The 12,304-nt window shown below is 43.8% G+C and overlaps 1 protein-coding gene across 6 annotated transcripts in view; it reads right to left on the bottom strand.

Annotated features, from left to right (window-relative positions):
- The window catches only part of Rai14 (retinoic acid induced 14), a 165,499-nt gene that overhangs the window by 150,266 nt on the left and 2,929 nt on the right, over positions 1-12,304 (bottom strand). The window lies entirely within an intron of this gene.

Raw genomic sequence — 12,304 nt, 5'->3', positions numbered from 1 at the left:
GAATTTGGGAGGCCCTCTGAAAAGAAGCATAAAACAAAGGAAGTTGGCACTGAGTAAGACTGGGAACCTCTCACCCAGAGACCCAGGGCTCAGGGACAGAAAGGGAGGTGGAGCTCTGAGTGGGTCTCATATTTGCTTTGTGGGCTTCTGGGAAGTATTTTTAAACATTTTTATTTAAACTGTGTGTCTTAAGAGTGCTCTCCACTTACTGCCAACTTCATGTGCTCATATTAGCAAATATAAATTATGGGAACATTCCTCCCCTTCCTGGTTCTCACTCACTAACCCAGAGTCTGTGTGTCCCCCCCCACCCTCCCGACTCTGGGCATTCTCTCCTGAATGCTTATTCTACAGGGATGGAAACTGATTAAAAACTAGAAGGGTGCTTGGGAGAAATTTTATAACAGCATGTGTGAGGTGAGTTCTGTGTAAGGCCAGGGAGAGCAGGAAGGCCATATGCAGAACGGCTTCTCCGGAGGTGACCTGAACAGGATTCTCTCCCATCTCAGAGCTGTTATCAGAAACGTGGTAGAACTGAGCTTTATTTTCTCTTTGCTTTCAACAGGAAATAAAGATGGAAAGTAAACAATATTTTTTTTTAGCACACAAAACTGATGTGCTCAGGTAGTAAATTTAAACCTTACCAAGGGCTATCTACACTTAAAAGCCACATTAAATTGCTTAACCTTTCTTGGCTTCCCATTGTTCGTTTTGGACAGCATACAGTTAATTCAAAGGAAGCAAGTGGTCTCTGCCTGGTGCAGAATAAACACGAAATAATACTGTTATCAGTAATACAGAGAAGCATCCGAGAGTCATAAAAGCTAGGGGAGAGAGTGGGATGTAGAGAGTCTCTACCGTCATTAATGGGCTGGAGCTTTTAGGATACTATTTGCTAGACTTTATAAAGAAACTTTACCCACTAAATGTAAGTTATAACATTAAACTCATAAGGAAATAGGAGATACTATTTGGTCCTTTAAGGAACCCCCAGCCCACTTGGAGAGATAGCATGAAGATAATTGTACTGTGCGAGAGTCAAATACCCCACCCTAATGTATGTCTTTGGAATTCCTCCAGTTGGTTATTATCCAGATAATCTACAGACCTCTCCAAACACAGCAATTATTCCAAGAGGCTACCTTTTCATATAAGGGATTTACATCTATAAAAGAAGTCTGCGTTGGCGCATAAATAACCAGTGGGTACTGGTTCTCTATTGGGACCTCCTTTCTGCCCTACCATCATTTCAGAGAAAGAAGAGATCTGGGCTCTGACACCTGGCCCAGTCAGAGGTGGCCCCTGCCCCTCCCCCAGTGGCCATTTCCTGGGACACTTCATCTGCACTACAAGCTCTTCTCAGTACGGCTCCTCCTACATCCTTCCCCTAGGTGCCCAAGCCCTTAACCATTTGTTCAGCTCTATAACAGCTCCAAGGATCTGTCTAGCAACCCTTTGCATCTTGCCTTTCCCGTGACTTCTGTTTCTACATGCTAATGAGACACGTTCTTTGTTCTTCTGTTAATGTGCCTATTATCTGTAGATGATTAAGCTATCTGAGGTAGACGACTAAATGTTACAACTTCTCTAGGGCTAAAAAGAGTCAACAAACGAAGGCACCTAGTGACTTCATGTTGCTCTCTAGTTCTTCAGTGGCATTCTGTGGCTTTACAAAGCCATATGGCCTGGCCAGTCATGCCCCTGAAAAGTGCACATACTGTCCTACTGGAGTCATACAGCACTGCAGAATGTGACTAACCTCTTCCTCGATTGCCTTTATTCTTCTGTGCAGCCAGCATTGAGAACTACCTACCATGCTGTACAGCTTCCAAGCTAGGTACTGTCAAGTCCAAAGGGATCTCCAGTTCCCCAGACTCCAAAAGGCAGTCCAAATACTCAGAAATAAGCTCAACCTAGACTACAGGAGGATTTTGGGTGGTTAGATAAAAGCCAGCATTCCTCGGGAATTTATGAAGCCAGTTCCTGTCTGCCAAAAGGAAGTCATCTCTGGAAAAATGGATATACAGCTCTCCAATTAAATAATATCCTTAGTGCCTGTCTTAGCGTTCTCTGTGAAGAGACACCACAACCATAGCAACTCTTATAAAAGAAAACATTTAATTGGGGCTTGCTTACAGTTTCAGAAGTTTAGTCCATTATCATTTTGATAGAGAGTATGGCAGCAGGCATGCAGACTTGGTGCTCGAGTAGCTGAGAGTTCTACATCCAGATCTGCAGGCAGTAGGAAGAGAGAGCCACTGGGCCTGGCTTGGGCTTTTGAAACTTTAAAGTCCACCCCTAGTGACACACTTCCTCCAACAAGGCCACACCTACTCCAACAAAGCCATATTTCTAATCCTTACAAGTAGCACCACTCCGTGATGACTAAGCATTCAAATATATGAGCCTATGGGGGCCATTCTTATTCAACTACCACAGCACCTAGCAGTGTAGCAAGGTCCATGATAGACTTCAGGCTCCTTCATCCCCTACTCATAAGTACTTGTTAAATATTTCAAAGCCCCCATGCCAGTCTCCTGGCCCTTCCTTGCCCACAGCTACTCACCCTTCTTATAACCCAGCTATTCTCACTAATCTCTATTCTTGCTGTTCTCTCTATGCTCTCTCTATTCTCCCCTCTCTCACAGATAGCCCTGGTCATGCCTAGTCTGCTGTCCATGTCCAGTCTGTTTCTCTTTCTCTCTGTTCCAGACTCTTCCAGATGCCTCTGACTGTTCTCTCATATCTACAACACACCTTAACCACGTCATGGAGCAGTCATGTCAGCAGGTTTTTTTCCTGCACCTCCCTTGCATATATCTGATGTGGAAAACCCCTCATATACAATAATAGATTATAGGAATTCATCAATTCCCTAATCACATGCTTATAATTCAATACCAATGGCTTTAAAAGGGGGCTTTTTTTTTTTCATATTTTGAAATGTTTCTAGCTTTGGATCAGTGGCTCCAGGATGTCAGAGCTGAAGGTTTTGTGGTTCTTTTGATGGTCCCCCTCATCATCAAAAGATGTCCAGCCTATCTGCATCATTGAATAAGTGTTTGAAGCAGGCAGAAGGGGAATAGACAATCAGCAAAGCATGCCCTCTTTAGAAGGGTTTTCAAATGTTTTTACTAGAATATATTATGTGGGAGGCCTACCCATTTCCCTGTGGGAGGCCCACTCCCACTTTTCCCCCAGGATACTCTTAAGGAGGGAGGAGGGAGAAATATTTAGATAGAAAGATGGAGGGGAGAGAAACAGATAGAAACACAGGATAGCCTCTGGAGGGTCTGGATCAATATCCACCGGCCCCTCTTGTGTCTTCTAAAGGGCCTTTTATAGGAATGCCAAGAGGTGGAGCAAAAGACTTCCCCTTAGCACAGCCAAGCGCAGACTCTTCCAATCACCTGGTAACCACACACATGGTCAAGCCATCTTCCAATGCAGCCCTGATGGGTAAAACACGCTCAGATCTCACTAGGAAATTTTTGTGGGCCTCCACAATATTAATTATATATGGAACGTTGGTATGACCTCTTCATACATTTACATAATATATTTCGATTATATCCACTCTTGTCACCCTCACACTCTTTAAGAGATTTTTTTTTTAAGTTCCACCCAATTCATGCCTAGTACTTCAAACTTGGTCAAAAGCCCAAACACCCAGGGCTGGGAGCTCATAGGCTCTAGGAGGAAAACCTACTGTTGTTGTTTTGCTATGTGTCAAACTTTCTCCTAAATATGCATGTCTATACTCAGTTAGTGCTGCTTCCAATCCCGTTGGAGAAGCGGCCTTTGCAGTGGGCAGCAGTCAATACAGAGACTCATGACTGGTCAAAGGTCTGATAAAACATGGCTATTGAGTGCTCAGAGATATCTCTGTCAGCCTCACACTGCAGAAGAGAGAGCAGAAAGAATGTAAGTGCTGGAGGATGGGGAAGAGTGTTGTGAAGTGCTGTCTTCGGACATGCCATGGACATCATAACGATAAACTCCCAGCAAATGCATAAGACCTGTGTGAGATCAAGTCACTCAATAATTCCATCATGACTGGGGGAGAGAATCAAAAGGTTCCACCCCTTGATGAGAAGCTATTGGCAATTGATGGCGGCTGGAGTAGGCGTCTTTTTTCTTTGTGGGATGTGTCCATTGTTAGGTTTCCTGTGCTTGTAGAGATAGCACTAATTGGACTGACTCAGTGGGTTATTGAAGGGAAAAATGGGGCAGAGGGTATAGAGAGATGGTTTTGCAGTTAAGAGCACTGGCTGCTGTTTCAAAGGACTCGGGTTTGGTTTCCAGAACCTTCACGGTAGCTTATAACCTTCTCTATCTCCATTTCTGGGGAACCCAATGCCCCCTTTTGTTTTCCAAGGGTACTGCATTCATGTGGCGCACATATACACATGCAGACAAAGCATCCATACACATAAATTTTTTTAAAAGAAGGACATTCAAGGGGAGTGAGAAGTGGGGTTGAATCAAGGGGTCAATATAATCAAGATTCCTTGTATGTATCTATGAAATTGTCAAAAAATTATTATTTTGAGGTTAACTTTTAAAAAGAACTGGGGGATGCTCCACCAGTTATCTTGTATTGGATGAACAATACCATATGAACACAGAACTAGAAGGAAAGAAAAGAAATAAAAGTTTTTACTTTGGAATATCACATACCATAGAAAGCTAAATTCTATAAATAGGAAAACAAGAAGCCTGGCTATTGACTTTATCTGTTACTGTAAACGGAGGGATTCCGGGGACCATCATCCCCAAATAGGACATCCTGGAATGTGGATTATGTTAAATTAAAGGAATGTGGAGAGCAGTGGATGTTGCAAGAGGATTTATCTGAAGTCTCTTACTTTCTTAAAGTCTGTGTCCCCGTCCCAAGGAAGAAAACAATGACCACGGTTTCCTTCCTCAAATTCCCATGAATTAAACTTGTATCACAGAAGGAAGCTTAGGCCTGTTGGCACTTCGGGACAGATGTACATCACACCAGTACCCTTTATACTGCCTCTACAGAGAATCACTAACAATCCATTATCTGTTCAGACAGTCCAGTGTACTTTGTCCCAGGCCATTTTACCCTCAACCATCCCACTGTGTTCTCCTAAAAATCATTTACTATTCCTCTGACATATCTCTCTCTCCCTCCCTCTCCTCATATAAAGTATATAAAAGTCTAAAAAAAAATACATGGTTCACAGGTGAGCACACTCATGTAATTTCCCCCTGGGCTGGGATTTGTCCTTTTTACAACTTTATACATTTGTCTTTCCCTTCATTAATTTTTTTTGTGGTCAAATCTTAAGTGAGATTCGTAAGGTCAAAATGAGGCACCCAGAGTGACATCACGTCCTGAAATGTAGGCAGCCTGTGGTCATCTATTGATTGTTGGAGCTTCATTCACTGCAGAGGAGAAAACCCAGGATATCAAACATCCACATCCTCAGACAAATATTGGTTAGAAAAAAAAAATCATCCTCTGGCAAAATGAAGTCAAGAAAGAAATATGATTTTCCTGGGTACTGGTGAAAGGAATGAAAACACACGTAAACAGGGGAGTTTTCTGACAGTCTGAAACCCTAAACCTGACCTTGGCAGGATCTAGTGCAGATACCTCTGTGGTCTGGGAAGCCTTGGGTAGAAAAAATATTTTATAAGAAGTGAATTATATTCAAACTGCACCAAAGCCTCTAGCATGTGAGAAGATACTCCTTCAGCCAGACTTTTAAGAGGAATCTCACAGAAACAATCAACACAAAATTGTAAGTGCATGAGAAAACAAACTACCCTAAATTGGCATCAGCAGAAACAGTGGAGGACAGACTTCGAATTTGGGTAGTGTCATCACTTATTTACAGAATATAAAAGGAATATCCTTAAAATATTTTTGAACTATCAGAAAAATTGGAAAACTAAGAAATGAACAGAAGACTATCAAAAATAAAGTATTTTTAAAAGAACTAAACTTAATTTCTATAGATGTTGAATATAGCAATTGAAATTTAAAACAGAATGGATGGATGATTGGACAGCTGATTTATCATAGGTAATGAGAGAATTAATATGTCTGAACATGTTCCTCAAACTTCTTATGCTGGAAACTTGAGCTTGAGCTTGAGGCCAGCCTAGGCTACATGGTAAAACCTAGTTTTAAAACAAACAACCAAATTCATCTTTTCTTTCTGTAGAACTGATGCCATGTGGTCAAGCAGACCTAAGTACTCTCTCTAACTGCTCGGAAGCCCATGTGCTATAGTGCACCAGAAATGGCCAGTCACTGGCTGCCTGAACATAGCTAAGTTCAGTCTTGGGCTGGAATGAAACCATTAAGTAGTACCTCCCCCACCTTTCTTTCCAAAGAATTCCTTCCTCATGTATTCTTGTCCAGGATTCCGCACAAGCAGAAGCTGGATTTTTCCCTGGCTGTACTGTGACTCTGTTCTTTATAATGCTCATAACCCAAAAGTTGACTTTTGGCTCTAGGATCTGCACTCCTCCCCAAAAGTGTGTTGGGTAAGATGCTGAAAGACCAGGCCAGACAGTTCCACAGTCCAGAGAGGGAAACTGGAAGAGACAAACATTTCCTACGCTGTGCACCAGAGGCATGCTGCAGTTGTGTGAAGGAATGCAGAACATCTCTGCTACAGACAAACACAGGAAGAGGCTATGTGAGGCCTTGAGAAGGCTAGGCAAATGCAGAGCAATGTAGGCAGTTCTATCACACTCAATACTATTTGTGTTATTTGCTAGACTATTTGGTATTGATAGGTTTGAAAGTTAAACTTAGTAACGTGCCTGGTAGACTATTGCAGCCAATCTCAAATCCCAGTGCTTTCCTTCTTTAAAACCAAACAGAGCCTAATGGTACTTGGAACCCGTGGATTCTCAAAATATCTCAGGTCGTAGGATTCAGGAAAGAGTCCCTTCATGCTTTTTCTTTCTTTAAGAAATACCATACAAGGAGTGTGGTATTGTATTCCCCCAAATATTGTCCATGATAATAAACTTATCTGAGTTCAGAGACAGAACAGCCACAATATTAAACATTGAGGATAGGCAGTGGTAGCACACGCCTTTAATCCTAACATTCCAGAGGCAGAAATCCATGTGTTCAAGGATACAGCCAAGCATAGTGACTCACGACTATAATCCCAGAGAGTGAGGCAGAAAGCAGAACAATATATAAGGCGTGAGGACCAGAAACTAGAAGCATTTGGCTGGTTAAGAATTTGGCTTGGTTAAGCATTCAGCTGAGACCCATTCTGGATGAGGACTCAGAGGCCTCCAGTCTGAGGAAGCAAGACCAGCTGAGGATCCGGCGAGGTGAGGTAGCTGTGGCTTGTTCTGTATCTCTGATCTTCCAGCATTTCACCCCAATACCTGGCTCACAGGTTTGATTTTATTAATAAGACTCTAAGATTCCTGCTACAGGGGAGTGGGGTGGGGCAGGTGAGATGGCTCAGAGGTTAAGAGCACTGACTGCTCTTCCAGAGGACCCAGGGTCAATTCCCAGTGCCCACGTGGCAGCTCACAACTGTCTGGCACTCCAACATCTGACACCTTCACACAGACATGCATGCAGGCAAAGCACCAATGCACACAAAATAAAAATAGATAAATTATAAAACAAGAGAAATACCATACCATACCATACATATGGGTATTTTGTCTGTCTGTATGTCTCTGCACCACATGTGTGCAGTGCCCATGAAAAATTGTTGGATCCTCTGAGTTACAGCTGATTGTGAACTGCCATGTGGGTACTAGAATTTGTACCTGGGTCCTTGGAAGAGCAGCCAGTACTCTTAACCTCTCAACTATCTCTCTAGTTCTGGTTATCCTTCTTTACTATGCTCAGATGCATGTTACTATCCACCTTAGCCTTTGGGACAGGGTCTCCCCTGTGCCTGGAGCTTGTGAATTTAGCTGTCTTGGCTGGCCAGAAACCCCCAAGAATCCACCTGCCTCCATGGGGCTAGGATTGCCATACTGCACCTGGATTTTTACATTAGTTTGGGGAATCCAAACTCAGACCCTCACACTTGCCTGGCAAGCACTTTACTGACTGTACTGGATGGTTCATGTCAACTTGGCACAAGCTAGAGTCCTCAGAGAGGAAGGGGCCTCAATTGAGAAAACAAGATCCAGCTGTAAGGCATTTCCTTTGTTCGTGATCAATGTGGGAAGGCCCAGCCCACTCTGGGTGGTGCCATCCCTGGGCTCATGGTCCTGAGTTCTCTAGGAAAGCAGGCTGAGCCAGCCATGAGGGGCAAGCCAGTAAGCAGTACTCCTTCATGGCCTCTGCATCAGCTCCTGCCTCCAGGTTCTTGCCCTGTTTGAATTCCTTCAGTGATGAACAGCAATGTGGAAGTGTAAGCTGAATAAACCCTTTCCCCTCCAACTTGCTTGCTGGCCATGGTGTTTTGTCACAGCAATAGAAACCCCGACTAAGACACGTCCTGAGCCATCTCCCCAGCACACTTCCAGCTTCTCTGACACAGTTTCTCTTCCCTGTGTATCTGGGCCATCCTGGAAACCATGATTCTCCTACCTCGGCCGGTGTGTCACCACAGCCAGTTATCTGGTGGTGCCCCCTGCTAGCCAATGCACTGGAAGCTCCCACCAACCTTCACGTGCTTGCTTCTGTGGGAGCATTACCCTGCTGACCATGAGCCTTGCTGTAGGAGGGGACATGAGAACAGAGGTATAAGTGGCACCCACAAGTGGACCTTGAGAATCCTATGTGTGCCTCACCGGTCTCCATGCTCTGCCCCCCTTTGGGGGAGGCATAAAGTCAGCCTCATGAACCTTGAGCTTCTGAGTCACAGTCCTACAGGGAGCTCCTGAGAGCCCTCGTGGGCAGAGGAAAAAAAGCAAGATGTGCGTGTGTCTGCAGAACAGCCTCCCTGTCTCAACCAATGCAGTAAATAGACGGCTATAAGACGTTAAGCTTCATACAGATTTCAAGTAAAAAAGTTTTGGTTTATAATTATATTTTGAAAGATACTATGTTTTTATTTAGGAGGTTAACTTTTGTCCTTCCTTCCTTCCTTCCTTCCTTCCTTCCTTCCTTCCTTCCTTCCTTCCTTCCTTCCTTCCTTTCTTTCTAAATGAGGAAAAGGCATTAAATTCTGCTCCCAACAACTCACACAATCTGGCATCTAACTGTTTTAGATCTACTTCATTGTGGCAAGTCTAGGGTGGCCCCAACAGATTTTTTTTTTTTGTAAAGGATTCAGATTATAACCATGTGCAAACTGTGGCCCATATAGACTTTTTTTTTCTATTACTGAATTACTAGGCTCTGTCTCTGGATGGCAGAAGTGGTCCTAGAGCAGGTAAGCTAATGAATATGACTGTGTTCAAATAACACTTGAGTCATCAAAACAGACATCTGGTCCATAATTTGCCTACCACTCTTCTAGGGCAGAGCAGTCAACATCTGATGCAACTAGTTCTCCATATCCTTTCCAACCACTCTTGAGGAACACTATCAGTTTGTCCAGTACAGGCAGCCGATCATTTTCTCTTGCATGCTTTTGTCCACTCAACAATGATTCTCTATTAACCTCCCATATTTTAGTTAGTGTGTCAGACCATGGGGAAGGAGGAAAACACAAAATTGACCAAGTGTCCTGATGCTGTAACAAAATACCTTAGACTGGATAATTTAAAAAGAACAGAAATGCATTTCTCATGGTTCTGGAGTCTGGGAAGGCCAAAATCAAGGCACAAAAGGGTTACTGTCAGGTGAGAGCTGCTTTCTGCTTCCAAGTCACTGCATTCACAGGGCCAAAGAGATGGAGCCTGGAAAGGTACCGTCCTATTCCTTGAGCACTAATCCCATCCATGACCACCAGTTCTCAAGACCCAAATCCCCCTAAAAACCCTTACTTGTTTGTTACATGTTTTCACTAAGGGTTGAGTTTCAACATGAATTTTAGAGAGACACGAACATTTCAACCACAACACTAAGTTATTTACTCTCACTGGAGTGTATGGAGACCAGTGATAAATAAATGAACAAATAAACAAAAGCATTTCTGATACAGTAAGTGTTCTGGGGAAAAAAAAGAAAAGATCCCACATTAAAACAGGTGTCATGGAAGGGATCTCTGCAGAGCTGCCCTTTAACCTGAGATTCTCAGGGTCACCTAGATTCACAGGATGGAGGTAATTGTAGACACCCCTTTCTTCTCCCAAACCCCCATTCGTACCATCTGAATGTCTTCTCCCACAACTGGAAGAAACAGACTTAAAATGCAGCGACATGGTGGCAGCCACATTGTAGTCTGAATGAAATATTCAGTTGGTAAGCAGTTAGCCAATTCATCCATCACTGTGAATGGCTACTTACCACAGTCTCCGTTCCTGGGAAAGTGGAGAACACAGGACTGTGAGGAGACTCCTACAATCATGAGTTAGGGGGGAGCCCCTTTCTTGTGTTCCCAGCTCCCAGCCAGCAATGCAGGAGAGCCTGCCCACTGTATCAGATGGGTGAGGAGAACTTGAGAGAGGCTATTTCTCCACATACAGGTTAAAGCACCCCCGGAAAGGAGCATGGCAAGAGAGCTTTACCATTTGCTGTCTGTTTAGTGTTCTCCCACCCTCATGCAAGGTTACTTGCCATAGTTTAGTTAGAAATATTGTTTGCATTTTCTCCACCCCCTCAAGTTTAGTCCCCAGGTATCTGTTAATATTTCACTGCCCTGGTTTTAGAGCCCACACAGCGAGGCATTTAATAAATGCTCAATAAATGCACACCACTTGATTGCTGTCCTTGAAATAGAGCGCACTGCTGAGCTGGTCTGCTGCCTTCCTCCCACATGGGCTTTTGTGCCTCCCTAAAACTTATGGTTAACCAGGGGAAAGAATCTAATACAATTCTTTAAAGGTTTGCTTTGCATGTCTTTTTAAAGTCTGTTGAAAGGCATGTGGAGGGGGAAAGTTGGATTGAAGAGCGTTGCTCGGAAATGTGGAGAGAATCTTTTCCACGGGGTCTGCCTTCCCACAAGTTTTATCATTTTAAATATAGGGAGAAACAGCTGCAATTGCTATTTCGATTTTGATCAACCATTAGGGAGGCAGCCAGGTTTGGGATAGAGAATTCCTTTCTTCTTTCAAGTCCTTGCTAACTGGGACGAGGAAGCCTGCCATTTAGATAGAGGGCAAAGGGCTTTTTGAAACACAGCCCCTCCTGAGCCATGATGCCTTTGATGTTTTAGGCAGTGCTTTCCAGAAGGCATGGATGCTTTGTATATGCTGCAAATGTCGAAGAAGCTGTTTACTGATTATTTATTTATTTATTAGGGCATGTGTCAGTCACCTTTCTCAAAGCTTTGGCAAAATCCCTGACAAAATCCACCTGAGAAAATTCATTTAATTTTTTATATTTGGGCTAGGGAGATGGACGAGCTGGTGCTAAAGCTCCAGCTGCAGGAGAATGAGGACCTCAGTTTGAATCCTCAGCATGCATGGGAAAGCGAGGCATGGCGGCACATGCCACTGCAGGGGAGGCAGAGACAGCTAGAGCTTCGGGGCTCGTGGGCCAGCCAATCTAGCCAAATAAGTGAGCTACAGTGGGAGACTGTCTCCAAGAATAAGATGAAGAGATATTGAGGAGGACACCTAACAGTGACCTCTGTTCTCCACATAACAGGCACATGTCTACTGTAACACGTATTAACACATACACAATAAATAAATAACAAAAGAAGAAAGGGAGTAAAAGGCAAAATCTTTACGGTGGGAGAGATGGCAGTGAATAGACAGAGGATAGACAGGAAGTAGGACTGGACGGTGAAATCCCAAGGCCCGCCCCCAGTGATCCACTTCCTCCATCTAGTCTTCCCTTCCTTAATGGTTCCTTTACTTTCTAAAACAAAGCCGCCATCTGGGGACCAAGTGTTCAAAACACACACATGCTACAAGAGACATCTCACACCCAAACCACAACAGCACCCGTTAATTGTACAGAGGGATGACTTCTGTTATGACAATTCATTTGTGCCTATAAAACATTTCTGGTCATGTTCACCCCCTCCATTACCATTCCCTCTCCAATCACCCCTTCTGGAAGCCCTCTCTCTTCTCTCTAGTAGTCCCCTCCTCCTGTTCTGTGTTTTTCCTCTCCTTCCTCTCTCTACTCCTCTCCCTGCTCCCTTCCTCCTCCTCCTCCTCCCTTTTTTCCCCTCTCTTCCTCATTTATAATCTGCACATGGGGGAGATGCTTGCTAAGGGCTCCTCTGGTTCTGGCCCAGTTCTCTCAACAAGATTGTCTCCAGTTCCA

The sequence above is a fragment of the Peromyscus maniculatus genome, chromosome 15, assembly GCF_049852395.1.
Source record: "Peromyscus maniculatus bairdii isolate BWxNUB_F1_BW_parent chromosome 15, HU_Pman_BW_mat_3.1, whole genome shotgun sequence".
NCBI classification, from domain to species: Eukaryota; Metazoa; Chordata; class Mammalia; order Rodentia; family Cricetidae; genus Peromyscus; species Peromyscus maniculatus.
This window is presented reverse-complemented; position numbering and strand designations above follow the sequence as displayed.